This window comes from Sinohyriopsis cumingii, chromosome 1, assembly GCF_028554795.1.
Source record: "Sinohyriopsis cumingii isolate HCF-2022 chromosome 1, ASM2855479v2, whole genome shotgun sequence".
NCBI classification, from domain to species: Eukaryota; Metazoa; Mollusca; class Bivalvia; order Unionida; family Unionidae; genus Sinohyriopsis; species Sinohyriopsis cumingii.
This window is the reverse complement of record NC_142961.1, coordinates 169,152,451-169,170,078: the sequence shown is the minus strand read 5'-3', so window position 1 is coordinate 169,170,078 and position 17,628 is coordinate 169,152,451. Positions and strand designations below refer to the sequence as shown.

General features: G+C 33.4%; 1 protein-coding gene across 5 annotated transcripts in view; it reads right to left on the bottom strand.

Moving 5' to 3' along the window:
* The window catches only part of LOC149808356 (EH domain-binding protein 1-like), a 205,686-nt gene that overhangs the window by 15,317 nt on the left and 172,741 nt on the right, over nucleotides 1-17,628 (bottom strand). The window lies entirely within an intron of this gene.

Below are 17,628 nucleotides of genomic sequence, written 5' to 3'. Positions count from 1 at the left end.
TTCAGATGCAACAGTAAGCTGCCCTTCCTCAAATGTAATATAACTTTAAAGAAGATATATATAAAAAATGGGTGCAGGAAACTTGAAGAAAACAGGCTTATGATACAGAACACCAAAAATTGACATCTGAATCTGGCAACCTTTGGCCTTTGACTTCTGGGCTTAAGAATCAGCTGGGAGATGACTCCACCTCAGTGCAGAATGCTATAAAGTTTGATGAAAACTGGGTCCAGAAAATTTTACTTATCAAACGGAAACCAAACAAAAAGTTACACTGTTGGCTCCAGTGACCTTGAGCTTTCAGCTCTCAGCTTCAGAATCAAAAGGAAGCTGCCCCAATTCTAAGTCTAATCAAAATTAGGCCAAAGAAACTTTACTTATCATGCAGAATGGGGAATCCCATTTTCAGCTCCAGTAACCATGATCCTTACCCCAAGAAGTTCCAACATTCACCAGTCTTTTGCTTCTACCCATGGTTAAGCTACATATGACGTTTAAGAAGAAAAGACCACAGCAAGGTAAGGTGCCATCCATTTAGTATGTATGCAAAAATCTGGCAAAGCTTAACCCCTCCCCCTCCCTGTACACATGCATACTTTTTTTTATAGAACAGCCACTATTTAATCCATGCAGAATCAATCGAGGATTAATAATATTAACATGTTTAATAAAACAGACAGTCCAATGACACTGAATATCTGGCTGCATCAAATAAATAAGCTGCATAACTTTAAAAAGTTTGTTTGTGTCTGCTAAAATTCAAACGCCATCAAACATATTAGATAAATGGATACCAGGGTCCCCCCTGCCCCATTTCCTATGCGTACATACATTATCAGTAGACTCCCCCAGACGCAAGTGTATGCATTTGGGTTAACCCCCCCCCCAATGCATACATACTAAATGGACAGCCCCTGTGTTGTAGAAACCATCTTGTGTATGGATGGGGGATGGACAGATAGATACTACTACTGCTTCATCACCTCACACATTAACTGCCTTCTCAAGCTACAACATAAAGTTCTTAAGTCCTGGTTCTGAGACAGGTACTTTCATAAGCAGAGTGATAGATACCATATATAAAGACTTATTTCTAACATCAAACTGCATTGAGACTAATCAGTAGAAGAAAAACCACAGACCCTGATCTGCTGGTGCATAATGCTTTAGCATATTTGGGTCTATGTTGTTTACAGTTGGACCAAACTTACATGGGAGTATATAAATATATCATGCAAATATGTCACTTGACAAAATCTATGTTAGATAAGCAATGGCTCTCTTTTCTCCAGCTATTGATTTTTACTTGTTTGCAATGGAGTAAATGAACAAGTGTACAGACCCTGCAACAGATCACATGGCTCACAAAGTATGAAAAAATAATGCTTTTGAATCAGAATATTAAGATTCAGGTCATAATTTTTCACCAATCTGTCATACAGTTTCAGTCCAGACTTCAAATAGGAGATTGTTCAATTTTTAATCAAACTTCAATAACAGTCCTGTCAGGAAAAAAACAACAACAAAACAAAGCAAAAAGTATACAAGATCTTTGGAAGTCTTTAGCAAATTATAACCTGCTATAAATCAACGCAAGATTTCCAATAAAGAAATCCAATGTGATCTCTTAATTGAACAAACTTTTTTACTCAAAAACATCCTTCCCTTTCTGCATTTCATAAGAGGTACTGGTATTCGTAATCTTGATCATTTGAACATTTTATGAATTTTTATAAAGGCACCTCGTAACATTTCTTGGGGCAGACATAAAACTGAGAGTAGCACAAGAAAATGCACCTCAAAACTATACATTTCATGGTGATTTTTGATTGCCTGGATCTTTGTGTACAGTTACTGTATTTACAAATTTATATAATATGCAGCCATCTGCAAACAATATAGACCAAGATCTGCTATCTCATAATGCATTGGCAGATCCCAGGATCTAAAACACAGACCCATATCTGCTATCTCATAATGCATTGGCAGATCCCAGGATCTACAACACAGACCCATATCTGCTATCTCATAATGTTCTGGGAGATCTCAGGATATGCAATATTAACTTACATCTGATCTCTCATAATGCCATGGAAGATAACAGGATCTGTAACAAGAACCTAGATCTTCAATCTCCTAATGCCTTGGTAAAATCTGTCATCTCCTAATTCCCTGGTAGATCTCAGAATCAACATCAAAAAACATATTTGGGGTCCTACAACATAAATCTAGATCTGCCATCTAAAAACACCTTGGTAGATCTCAGGGTTTACAACACAGACCCAGATCTCAGGATCCACAACACAGACCCATATCTGCTAATTCATAATACTCTGGTAGAACTCAGGATATGCAACATTAACTTAGATCTGATATCCTAATGCCACTGAATATATGGATTTGAATTTTTTTAAACATAGCTTTAATAATTTTTCAGTCATATTGCTATCATGTCTGCAGTGCGGCAGTTTATAGTGATGCCTAGCACTGGGGCAACATGTCAGAGACATGTAGCATGATGTCCCACCCAGTCACATTATCCTGACACCAGGCTGACCAGTCCTAACACTAACCTCTTAATGCTGAGTGCCAAGCGAGGCAGCTGTTAGTAGCATTTTTGGCCATGGAAGATATAATATGAATCCAAATCTGCAATCTCCTAATGCCTTAGTAGATCTGTCATCTCCTAATTCCCTGGTAGATTTCAGAATCTACAAAATAGACCTAGATTTTGGGGACCTACAACATGAACCCAGAACTACCATCTCATTATGCCCTGTCTAATCTCTGGATCTACAACGCTGACCCATGTCTGCCTCTTCTAATGCCCTGGAATATATACTGTTTACAATGAAATCATTTGAAGAACATCACAGATTTTGAAATGCAAATTCCTTACATGAAAGCAGTTCAGAGTACACTCAATCGAGGAAAATTGTTTCTTTGAAATGTGATTAAAATAACTTCAACTCCTGAAAGAGACTAGGAAGTTATTGAAGTGATATTTCCGAAATTGTTAATTTTGGCAATGAACATCTGGCTGGACATGGTCCTTTTACAGTATCCAACAGAAATGGCTGAGGACATTCTGAGTCTATGCTGCTTACAATTGGAGGTAAGTACCATCTATACTTCCTTATGAGTTGAGTCTAACTGCAAACTGCACAAATCCCGGTCTACCATCACATAATGCACAGGTAGATCAGGGTCTATGCAGTTTGTCAGGAGTAATCAACAGAATAGAACAAACAAAACAGTCCTTGATCTGCAGATGCATTATGGGATGGCAGATCAGGATCTTTGTTGTTTGCATTTTGACTCAAATTATAAGTAAGTGTGTATGTTAATACACTTAGTAATAATAATGTGGTGAAAGATTTAGTTAACTTCCATTATATGGTCCACACTCATGACCTGACATTAAGTGATGGCCAGGTAAGCACATAATGGATGAATGAAACCTGACTATATTTTACTCCCACTGCAGTCAAACATTAATTATCAGGATTGCCCCAAGACACTGATTTTGTCCTGATGAATGAATGTTCAGAACAATGATAATTATATAACAAATAAACTGGAAGTTACAAGGATGTCTCATTAGTTTGGATAAGTGAAAAGTCCTGATGCTGAAAAAAACCTGTACATTTTAATGTACTGTATTAATCAACTTACACCCAGGAAGACTTCTGTATGCAACCCTCAACAGTAGGCAAACTTTTACACCTGAATGAAATATAATTGATCTTTTTGTAAGCTGATCAATTTTTTTGCATACTATATTTTTGAGATGACATTTTTGTATTTAAAGGTCACTGGCCATACTCTAACATTTTTCTTTTTACATCAGATTTGCATTACATAATTAAAAGTAGTTATACTCATACAAAAAGAATAAAAAAATTATCAAGTGTAGAGAAGAAATAATAATTTAATTATGCGAAATAGAAGTATCTCCTGCTACTTCCCCTTAGCTATGACTTCCCACCTATAAAGGATGCCAACTGGAAATGACATAAATTTATCCCCACAAGACGAAGTACATGCTTCTTGTTGTCAAAAAATAAAACACAATAAACTATCGCTAGGGAACATTTAGATAAAATTATTGAAAGTAGTTTACTGTTCAGCCTTATATCGATGTGCATGCATGACACACTAGATTGTGTTGCTTTCAAAACTGTTCCATTGTTTCAATTTATTTTTACAATTCCCATTATTACAGGTAAAAAGGAATCAATGCTGGCTACCCTATGTTGGCCAACTTTGTCAACAAAAAAAAAGAAATCGGCACATTTAAAAGAATCCAAAGGAATCAAAGATGGCTTCCTTATGTCGGCACACTTCATACATAAAACTGGCACACTTAAAGAGATCCAAAGTCAGTTTCCGGGGGTTGGCTTGCTTTGTAATAAAATAACCTTTGTATTTGATATCCTGTCAGTACATTTAAGCAAGGAGTTTATTGCTCGCTGCCAGTTGTATTTATTCATCACCCGGGCTCTATTTGTTTGCCATATTGAATCACAATTGATGTATGCAGGGTAAATAGTATACACAGCAATAACTTGCTTTAATAATACTTTTGTAACCCATGCTAGTGAAAAGATTATCATTTGCACTCACAGTGAATGTATTTTAAAATGATTTTTATTTGTGAGATACAGGTCGTATAGACAACCTGGATACACTACAATCCTGGTCATTTTGCACCTTATATCTAACTATGTGTGAATGGCTGCTGCCTTCAAGCAATCAGTTGATATTCTCGTCTCTTTGTAATTTTGTTATCTGACATAAGCGATACACACTACAGTAATGATGCAAACGCAGCCAGGCATCTGCTACATATATGGAGTTCATGAATAAATTTTTTCTTTAATAAATTTCACATGATGAAAAAAAAAAGAAGAAATAAATGATAACAATGCAAGGTTAGTTTCTTTCATTTTATTTTCAAATAAATGTTCGTTTATCTATTTTATTGTGCTGTGCGTGTGTGTGTGGGGTGCACAAATTCAATACAAAATCATTTCTTTTCTTATTTGTATGGGATAATAGAGCAAATATGATTGACGATATTGACTACTAATGACAAGCTTTCGGTTTAAGTGTGCACACTCAAAGACATCAACTTTAAAAATAAAAACAAACACTAAAATTAACTAGTACAAGCTTCACATTGCAGCAACTAAAAACTGACAAAATGCTCGTCATTATTCTATCTCTCTCATGTGTAACTGAGTGTGTAGCAGCAGTGTTACAACCTGAAGCCTAAAATTAAATGTATTTGTTATAATATCTCATGTACACTACTCTTAGAAAAATGTATATGTATTCTGTAGATTATTATCTGTTAAGTATTATTGTTTTATAAATGATTATTGATAATTTGACAATAAGACTTAAACTGAGAATGTCATTGTGCAGATGCATATATTTTTTAGCATAATTAATAAGAATGAGCAAGATGTCAGTTTGTGTTTTCTACCATAAATGTATGTTACGAAGTATAATTATTTTTTTTATAAAGAATATCAAGACAGTTTAGTCTGTTTAAATTTGTTCCCTTTTTTCCCTAAAACCTATTGTATTTTACAACCTATAAAAATTGTCAAAAGCATTTTGTCCTACACACACACACACAGATATATATATATATCTTACATAGTATCTACTTGTTGTTTGAAGAAAAAAACTTGTTCAAACTATTGCCAAGTTGGGCCAAATTGTCTTTCAAGTTGGGCTGAATTGACTATAATCTGGCATAACAGGTGCAACTTTCCCATCCCTCACCCTATTTGATCCCACAGCTTCAATCCACTTTTTTCTTCTTCTGGTAAACAGTGTCTTTCGGAAAAAGAAAGAACCTTTTTGCCCCATCATCACTCTTATGGTTACAGCCATATGCAACACAGTGCATCATATTTGCTGTACAAAAGCACAATTGTAATATATATCAAATAGACATTTACGTAGGGAAATTAAACACTGGAATGGCTAGGTTGAACAGATGGGATAAATGTGTGTCATATCTGTTTTTGGCATGTGGAAACTAATGATTGTTTACAGTGATTGCCAAATACTTTTTTTAATAAAAAAAGCAGATTTTAAAGTCTAATTAAACATTTTATGGTGTGCATACATAACAACTGCATTTTTTAATGACTACAATAATATAACACATTTGTACAATGGAGGTGGCCTTTATGGATTTCAGGATATTAATGTTATGTGGAGGGAGACCCGAGTGGCCGAAAGGTCTAAAACGCTTTAAATTATGGATCACTGCCATCTCACCTGTCTGTTTGGGTTCGAGTCTTGGATTCAGCCAATGTGGGTATGTGAGAAAGCTTGCCAATAGCTTCTTGTGGGTTGGTGGTTCTTTCCAGGGCTTTCCCGGATTCTTCCTCTACCATTAATAATGGCCACCATGTATAGCCTATCATGCGCTGAAACATGGCATTAAACCGTACAACAACAACAAACTAAACTGACTTTTACAGCAATACATTTTCATTCATTGTTCTAATACACTTTGGAAAATGTTAAGCGGAGGGAATGTCTCTGGGAGAGTCCTGATATCACAATGGTGACAAGGTTTTTGACACTATGTTGTTCCCTTTACTGTTGCAATGTTGATGTTCAACCAATCAGACAATATATTCTGCAGAATAAAATTTATTTGAATATAAATTATATTTTCCATCACCAGCAGTGGAATGGTTAAAAAATACCATACTCGTTGAACCAATCACTATGCAGAATTATTGTTTTTGATTTATTTATATACCTTATGATGCTGAAGCTTCTAAACCTTACTAAAAAAAAGCTCCAACATAATAGATGAACTAGATTTTCCATTTCTTTGGGTTTCTTATAGCTGGCTTTTTTGACTAGCTCAGAAGCCTCTATAATGATGATGGTACTGAGTCTCTAGAGTTGACAGAGGACATGTGTGGAAACACAGTAGGCCAAGAAATTACCTGTAATTCTACGTATCTCTGCTAATTTCCCTCTGATTGAATCACTAATTACTGTTATCAAGGTAGTCAGGGCCTATTTAAACCTGTGTGTAGGTCTTCCCCAGTCTAAGCCTCTGAGGAATACACATGAAAGAACAGCCATATGCTCAGTAAAAAACAGCTGGAATATTCAATCAGAAACTGCAGACATCGATATCAAACACTTAAAATAACCGGTGAGCTACAAACAAATAATTTTACCTGAACTAATGAATAGATGCAGAACAGAGTTCCCTGCACATACAATCTAATTAGGAAGCCAGAATGGAAACAGAATGACAACAAGACCATATTAGTTGTGCATAGATGGCATTTTTCTATAGCAGTGGTTGACTGATTTTCAAAAGATTTTCTGTCTCTCTAGATACTGAAGTCCATCAATTCATTAGCTACTTCTGATGTGGGCTAACATCAAGACAATTGTGGATCAATCAGACAGCAAATTGTGCCATTAGTCCTCAAACTTAATACTTCCACTCACCAGGAGATAAAAACCTTGAAAATAATGCAAGACAACATGCCAATCAGGGCACCCTTCCTCTCTATACCATTTAAATTATTGGTTCATCATTTCAAAGGTTATTTCATCCAATTCAGTTAAGGTTGACCATCATAACTACTGAATTAGAAAATGGGAGCCTGAACATGTAATGGAACAGGTGAACTGCACCTGAGAGCAAATGATTTGCAATATTCAAAGGCTAAACTCTTTCTATCAAGCATTACAGCTTTCATTAATCTTTTAACCTTGGAGTCCATATCCTATAAAGAGAACACAAATTTATTAAAAATAAACTCTAATAAATTACTTAGTATAATAATGCTGAACTGGAAATTAGGTCAATATCATTAAAATATGGGTATTTTAATCTTAAAAAATGTGTATTATTGACCAGTTTACAGTAACGATAAAAAAAACACCATGAAATAGAAAACAGTTTCATAAAATAAAACAGCACCACTAAATATGTGTGATGCCCCAGATCTAAAGCACCACTTTGTGTGCTTCAAAATAAACATATACTCTTTCATCTACAGTACCCCTTTGTGTTTCAGAATAAGTAAATATCCTTAGAACCACAGCACCACATTTTGTTTCAAAATAAACAGATGCCCTTAGATCAACAGCAACTGCTTTATGTGTTTTTTAAAATAAACAAATACACCCAGACAGATATACAGCACCACTTTGTATGTTTTAGAATAAACAAATGCCCTTTCATACATCAAAAGCACCAATGTATGTGTTTCAGAATAAACAGATACCCTTATATTTATTACATCACTGTGTTTCAGAATAAGCAAATATACTTAGATCCACTGCAACATATTTTGTTTATGAATAAACAGATACCCTTAGATAGGTGAACATCACTACTTCATGTGTTTCAAAATGAACAAACACCGTTTGAAAGACTGACAGCACCACTTTTTGTGTATATGCCCTTAGAAGTAAAGCCTCTCATTCTATATTTTTGTGTGTTTCATAATAAGTATATGCCCTTAGAAGTAAAGCCTCTCATTCTATATTTTTGCATGCTTCATAATAAGTATATGCCCTTAGAAGTAAAGCCTGTCATTCTATATTTTTGTGTGTATAATAATAGGTACATGCCCTTAGAAGCAAAGCCTGCTATTCTATATTTTTGTGTGCTTCGTAATAAGTATATGCCCTTAGAAGCAAAGCCTGTCATTCTATATTTTTGTGTGTGTAATAACAGGTACATGCCCTTAGAAGCAAAGCCTGCTATTCTATATTTTTGTGTGCTTCATAATAAGTATATGCCCTTAGAAGCAAAGCCTGTCATTCTATATTTTTGTGTGTGTAATAATAGGTACATGCCCTTAGAAGCAAAGCCTGCCATTCTATATTTTTGTGTGCTTCATAATAAGTATATGCCCTTAGAAGTAAAGCCTGTCATTCTATATTTTTGTGTGTATAATAATAGGTATATGACCTTAGAAGTAAAGCCTGTCATTCTACATTTTTGTGTGCTTCATAATAAGTATATGCCCTTAGAAGTAAAGCCTGTCATTCTATATTTTTGTGTGTGTAATAATAGGTACATGCCCTTAGAAGCAAAGCCTGCCATTCTATATTTTTGTGTGCTTCATAATAATTATATGCCCTTAGAAGTAAAGCCTGTCATTCTATATTTTTGTGTGTATAATAATAGGTATATGACCTTAGAAGTAAAGCCTGTCATTCTACATTTTTGTGTGCTTCATAATAAGTATATGCCCTTAGAAGCAAAGCCTGTCATTCTATATTTTTGTGTGCTTCATAATAAGTATATGCCCTTAGAAGCAAAGCCTGTCATTCTATATTTTTGTGTGCTTCATAATAAGTATACGCCCTTAGAAGTAAAGCCTGTCATTCTATATTTTTGTGTGTATAATAATAGGTATATGCCCTTAGAAGCAAAGCCTCTCATTCTATATTTTTGTGTGTTTCATAATAAGTATATGCCCTTAGAAGTAAAGGCTGTCATTCTATATTTTTGTGTGTATAATAATAGGTATATGCCCTTAGAAGTAAAGCCTCTCATTCTATATTTCTGCGTGCTTCATAATAAGTATACGCCCTTAGAAGTAAAGCCTGTCATTCTACATTTTTGTGTGCTTCATAATAAGTATACGCCCTTAGAAGTAAAGCCTGTCATTCTATATTTTTGTGTGTATAATAATAGGTATATGCCCTTAGAAGCAAAGCCTCTCATTCTATATTTCTGCGTGCTTCATAATAAGTATATGCCCTTAGAAGTAAAGCCTGTCATTCTACATTTTTGTGTGCTTCATAGTAAGTATATGCCCTTAGAAGCAAAGCCTGTCATTCTATATTTTTGTGTGCTTCAAAATAAGTATATGCCCTTAGAAGCAAAGCCTGTCATACTATATTTTTGTGTGCTTCATAATAAGTATACGCCCTTAGAAGTAAAGCCTGTCATTCTATATTTTTGTGTGTATAATAATAGGTATATGCCCTTAGAAGTAAAGCCTCTCATTCTATATTTCTGCGTGCTTCATAATAAGTATATGCCCTTAGAAGTAAAGGCTGTCATTCTATATTTTTGTGTGTATAATAATAGGTATATGCCCTTAGAAGTAAAGCCTCTCATTCTATATTTTTGTGTGCTTCATAATAAGTATATGCCCTTAGAAGCAAAGCCTGTCATTCTATATTTTTGTGTGCTTCATAATAAGTATATGCCCTTAGAAGCAAAGCCTGTCATTCTATATTTTTGTGTGCTTCATAATAAGTATATGCCCTTAGAAGTAAAGGCTGTCATTCTATATTTTTGTGTGTATAATAATAGGTATATGCCCTTAGAAGTAAAGCCTCTCATTCTATATTTTTGTGTGTTTCATAATAAGTATATGCCCTTTGAATAAAAACCTCTCATTCTAAATAAAAGGTTTAATATTTTAATGTGAACTCATTTAGGTGCAAGAAATATCAATCATTTTCTTTTAGCAATATCATCAAATAGATTTAAAAATACCATATTTACTCACTTTTAAGTTCAGTCAAGCTGCAAACTGCACAGACTCTGATCTGCCATTGTATAATATACCAGAAGATCTGGGCTTATGCAGCTTGTTACAGTAATCAGTAGAACAAACAACTCAGACCCTGACCTGCTGGCATATTATGCATTAGCAGATTAGGGTCTATGTTGTTAGCAACCAAGCTTGACTTGTACACAAGCATATATGGTAACAATTTTACAAGTCTTGAGTCAAATTACTATTTCATTTTTGATAATGAAATGAGATTTTTGTAACTTACTTAGGTATAAGAAATATGCATCCAATTTATTCTCCTGGTATTTTCTTTTTAACATATGCCAGTTTTAATATTCTTTTCTCTTGCATTTGGACTAATGAATACTCTTTTGTATACATCTTGCAAAAATATTACGCTTCAATCCAAGAAAAGCAATTATATGTGAAAATGGTAATTAATCTATTAAAAAGCAGGCATGCTGATAAACAACATTTCTGACCAAATAAATAAATTTTAATCCAATTAATATTTAAGTAACAGAACCATTTGCTTAACTTACAAATTATAAGTGAACATTTTCTTCATGCAAAATTATTGTTTGATAAATTTTAAAAATAAACTCAAGAATGATATGGAACGAAATTAACAAATTCCACATTATCATATTTGTAGGAATAACTTGCTCAAATATTAACAATGTCCACTATCAAGTCCAATGCATCAAATATAGGTGTCATATTTTCTTCATTAATCATCATTACAGTAAGGGTGTAAAATGGGGCAAAGAAGAAAAATATCACAGTGCACTATACTGAAATACTTTGCAACAACCAAATCCCTAATTATTTTTTCTTCATCTGAGAGTTTATTGACATAAATCCCTTCAGATGATGATGATCAAAATGAATATCATGAAAATGTATTGACAAATTGGCTGGAATCTAATTTGATTCCAAAGGCTGTGTTAAGCATTGACAACATGTCAGCAAAGCCCAAGCATACTGCCCCTGTCAAGTTGTGTATTAAAAGTTAAATCCTGGAGAACTAATTACTTGGTTACTATCGCTGTTAACAAAGAGGATTACCTTGGTTCTGCATGCCAATTTGCTCCATGATCACACATGCAAAAAATACATAAATGCTCCTTTCCTTTCATTAATCATAAAGTTTACATATCAATTATTATTAAAGTAATGCTTTTTAGTTAAATATTCAATGTTCCACACCGTTCTGAAGAATTAACAAATATGTTAATAGGCAATGCTAAGAGCGTATAACAAAGCACATTGATTAATCATGGTTGAATGGGGCATTAGCATACTGATTCTTAAAAACTTCAGCAATTTTAATAAGAATAACAATGTTATTCGGACTTAAACATGTTTTCAAACCAAAAATATACATCACTGAAGGTCTTTGAAAGAAATTTAAATGTTATTTCTTTAAATTATATCATGTTCTTAAAATGGGACATTTGGATGGAGAAAAAAAACATATTTAGTATGAGATGATAAAATTGAATGTATAAATCATAAAACAAGCCAATAATATACAATAAATGCTGGGCCTTGGGTCACTTTGTTGTTACAGACATGACCACATTTGAAAATAAAAATTCTAAAGGTTTATATCACCTACTGGAAACCTCTGCAAACTACCTCAAATTGTTGTATCCGGCAGTGTTAAGCAAGCTTAACAAAATTTTCAATTTTCAATAAAGATTGAGCTTTATTAGTTAATTTTCAAAGAACTATTACTATTTATTTATGCACTTGATAAATTATTGTCGTGGAATATATAAGTTGTGAAGTATGACATATTTTCATTTTTAAAACATTATTTGCCATAATAAATGTTCAAAAATAAACAGCACTAAAAATGAGATTTTGCTAATTTATGGTCTGTTTAAACTATTTTCATCCTGTTTTCCCTTGCCAATGGTGTTAATGTTTTGCATTGTTTTAGTTTTCCTATAAAATAACAATATACAAATAACACAAATAGGAGTACCAATGTGATAGAGCTGGGTACCATGAAACTTGTGTAACATGGTATTTCTTAACATACTGTAATACATAACATGGTACACTGCAATTATATTAGGGACCGACAATTTAATGTTCTGAGGCAGAGGTCTGACACTTTTTATAATCTCCATATGTCAGTGGGTGAAAAAAATATCTTCCTGATTTACAGCAAAATAACACTATATTATATCCATTATACTGCTTGAGGAAAAATAATATCTTCCTATGATTTACAGCAAAATAACACTATACTATATCCATTATACTGCTTGAGGAAAAAAAATATCTTCCTCTGATTTACAGCAAAATAACACTATATTATATCCATTATACTGCTTGAGGAAAAAAATATCTTCCTGATTTACAGCAAAACAACACTATATTATATCCATTATACAGCTTGAGGAAAAAAAAATATCTTCCTGATTTACAGCAAAATAACACTATTTTATATCCATTATACTGCTTGAGGAAAAAAATATCTTCCTCTGATTTACAGCAAAATAACACTATATTATATCCATTATACTGCTTGAGGAAAAAAATATCTTCCTGATTTACAGCAAAATAACACTATATTATATCCATTATACTGCTTGAGGAAAAAAATATCTTCCTGATTTACTGCAAAATAACACTATATTATATCCATTATACTGCTTGAAGAAAAATAATATCTTCCTATGATTTACAGAAAATAACACTATATTATATTCATTATACTGCTTGAGGAAAAAAATATCTTCCTGATTTACAGCAAAATAACACTATATTATATCCATTATACTGCTTGAGGAAAAATAATATCTTCCTGATTTACAGCAAAACAACACTATATCATATCCATTATACTGCTTGAGGAAAAAAATATCTTCCTCTGATTTACAGCAAAATAACACTATATTATATCCATTATACTGCTTGAGGAAAAATAATATCTTCCTGATTTACAGCAAAATAACACTATATTATATGCATTATACTGCTTGACGAAAACTAAAATCCTGAGACAAATGAAATCCACCCCCAAACTTTTAAATGGTCAGTACTTATAATAGATGAATTTGCTGTGATTATCTTAATTGAATAAAAGTTGTAATATAAAAACTGTAACTATAGTGGGATGATTAAGCTTACACAATAGCCGACACCCTGTGAAAAAATGTGCTGTCATAAGAAAGATTGTGGATAAAAACAGGAAGTGTTGATCCTGAAGCCTATAATTTACTAGCTACACTACTGATATAATAGACATTGGAACTGAGTGGGATGGCGACACCCAGGCAAGATATTTATCAGAGAGATCCAGTAAACATGAAAAAAACCTCAGCAAACAAGAAAATATTTAGTGGACATGAGAAATTAACATAAAATTTAAACAGAAAACAATTTCTCTCTTGAAAATCTAAGGATGGTTCGTAATCTTACAAAAGAATACACATACTTAACACATTAACATCAGTTAGTAAATAATAAAAAAAATTATATATTTTTAATCCGAATTTTTTCTGACCAAAAGTTGGATTTGGCACGCATATCTTTCACAATATCCCAGTCGACCACCACATTGGCATACATGACACATGTTAAACAGGTGATTAAAGGATAATAAATATATGTACCAGTATATTTGTGATATTAAAATTTTGTGACAAATAAAACTGTTTTGTAAAAAAAACATATTTTTAAAAATTAAAAAAATGTTGGTCATGAAAACATGCTGTTAATATTAAATGCATAACAATATGACTGTGGAATTTCCATACATTGTTTCTGATGAAAATTGCAAAAAGCAATAGTGGTCTTCTCCAGATTCTTCATTTTCTAACAACTCTAGGACCATGTTATGCCAACATCGAAAGAATGGCATATAAACTGATATAACTCATTTGGCAACTGATATAAATTGCTGATAAACAAAATTTAAATGAGAGCAGCCAACACATATTACATGTAATAACATCTAAATAATGGTGTAATAACAATGCCAGATACTCAAGTACAACCTATCTAGCTACACACAGCAAACAAATACAGTCTAACTGAGTTGAAAATTCCCCAAAATTTCAAACCAATTACATGACTGGTAAGTTAAAAAAGTTAACAGATCTGTGTCCAACTTACAATGGCAATGTGAACAAGATCTGACCTAGGATTCTTTCAGTCAAATTTGGTTCAATTCTGCAATTTTTTAGAAGCTTTTACAGGTTTACTAATTTTTCATTGATGCAGCCATATCTAGTTGTGAACTGACATAATTTCTAAGAACCTGAAAGCCTTTCATGTCATGATGATATCAAATTTTGACATACTCTTTTGCCAGGTTTTTGTGAAAATATATTTTAAAGAATCTCTCTCTTTAGAAAGAATAGCCATATTTGATGGCTGAGAGCATGATTTGTACAAACTTGAATACCTTTCAGGTCAGAATGCTTTCTGTTAATTTGGTTGAGTTCTGCTAAGTTTTTTAATTTTTGTTTAGAAGTCATTGAAAAGTCTCTATATAACACACTGTACAGCCATTTGTTTTCTTAGTCATATTTGATGGTTGCAGGCAACACAAGAGTCCCTTGAAGAGACTAATGTTTTTTGGACAAAAAGAACTTTTAGGAAATCAAGATAAGACTCTTCCTTTTAAATGTTGAATGTTGAAACCACCTTGGATGTTTTTCTGCAATAACAAGATTTTCAAAAATAACTGCCATGGTGTTTATATTTGATGTGAACTTGGCACCATTTTCATTTAGGAACAATTAGACACCATTAGAAGTATTTTGGTGAAAACTGTGTCATAATGATCATCCATTCTGGTGAAGTAGTGACAAGATTTTTAAGACAGTCATTGTGGCAGTCATAACACATGTAGGAATAGCACCATTTTCATTTAGGAGCAACTAGGTAGTATCATTTAAATGGTGTAAACCACATGCTGGTTATAACTATCCATTTGGAGAGCAGTACAGATAACAATATTTTCAAGATATGACTTTCTGTTCAGGAATAGCAATTAATAAGACTTTCAAGATGGCCACTGGTGGGTTTATTGGACATAACATTGACACCATTGTTACCACTACGGTGGCCCAGTGGGTAGAGTGTCCACCTCGGATGCAGGAGGTCGTGGGTTAGATCCACGGCTGAGTCATACCAAAGACTTACAATGATGGTACTAACAGCTGCCTCACTTGGCGCTCAGCATTAAGAGGTTAGTGTTAGGACTGGTCGGCCTGGTGTCAGGATAATGTGATTGGGTGGGACATGATGCTACATGTCTGCAGCATGATGCCCCAGTGCTAGACATGACTATAAACTGTCACACTGCAGACATCATAGCGATATGACTGAAAAATTGTTAAAGCTACGTTAAAAATCCAAATCTCTCTCTCTCTCACACATACACACACACACACACACACACACACACACCGTTGTCATTTATGAGCAACTGGACATCATAACAAGTTTTCTGGTGAAAACAATATAAATTTCTGATCAAGAGAGATGTGATAACAAGACTTTTAAGATGTCTGCCATGGTGGCCATACCTAGGAACAGCATGACATTAAAGAAATCTTGTTATGAAAACCCCATACTAATATGATCATCCATGCAGGAGGAGAAGCAATAAGATTTTGAAGATGACCACTGCGGTGGCCATAGTTTAAAGATAAAACCCCATGCTGGTATGACCATCCATTTAGGATAAGTAGTGATAACGGTAACATGGTTTTCAAGATGGCTTCCATGGTGGCAATATTAGATTTTAGATTGGCACCACTGTCATCAGAGACCAACTAGACATCATAATTGTAGTGAAAACCCCATCCTGATTTCACAATATTTTCTTGAGTAGCAAGAACAAGATTTTCAAGACTGCCATTGAAGCAAACATATACGATGTCCAAGCAGCACCATTTTCATTTAGGAATACACTGACCATGGGATGAAATGAATGTGTGTATAAAGTTTCACTGCAAAATCCTCAGGGTAGTTCAGGAGGAGTAGTAATAACACACTTTTGCTAATGGCTATATGAAGAAATGATGGACAACAGATCATCCCATAAGCGTAGAACTTATAAAAATCCCCAAGACAAAACAAACAATTCAACCAGATAACAATGTACTAGACAATTCATCATACACTTGCACCATATTCATATACAGATCACTGAATAAGAGTGGAGGAGTTTGCCAAATAAACAAAAATCAAAACATTAACTTGTGAGCTATGGACTAAGTGAAGGAATTATGATAGTGATCCAATAGCTAGATTTGAAAGCTGATTATAGAGTGACATGCTCTCTGAATAAACGGTGAGCATCAATTTAGCTTTCTGTGGTTGCATCACAAGACAAATAATCTAAGTAACGACAATGGTGATTTAAATCTTTAAACTGCATTTTCTTTATACACTATTTTAATTACTAATTTAAACAAATAATACTATTGTGTAGTAACAATGAATACTATTTACATCTGCTTTGGTATTAGATGTTGTGTACTAACAAATATACAGTTTTTAAATCTTTTTTTTTAAATTTTAAAACACTGGTGATGCCAGTCCATTTAAAAAAAAACAGTATGTTAATGAACATTGGCACTTATTTTCAAAATCAAAAAGACAGAATATACATGAAGTTTGTTTCTCAAAATTGTGTGTGTGCATGTACACTGTGATGAAACTAAGGAAACATTGTATAATGAATGTTTTTCTTTTCCAGGAACAAAGAGAACAAAAACCCATATGTTCTCTGAACAGGAGAACTTGGAAGCCCCTAAAAAGGTTTTTATTAACGATCATATCTGCCAAAAGAATTAAACAATATTTCAAAGAGGGAAAGTTTGTGATACTTTTGTTGTTGTTGTTGTAGGGTTTAATGCCATTTTCAGCACAAGATAGGCTATACATGGCGGTCAGTAGCAATGGTCAGGATCTAGATCAACACCTGGTGTTTATAAAACAAACAGTCACTGTCAAAATATTTTCTGAAAAAAGTATCATCTCTAGAGAATAAATTTACATTACAATAGCATGTAATAATTTTTTTTTAAAACTGACAAACAGT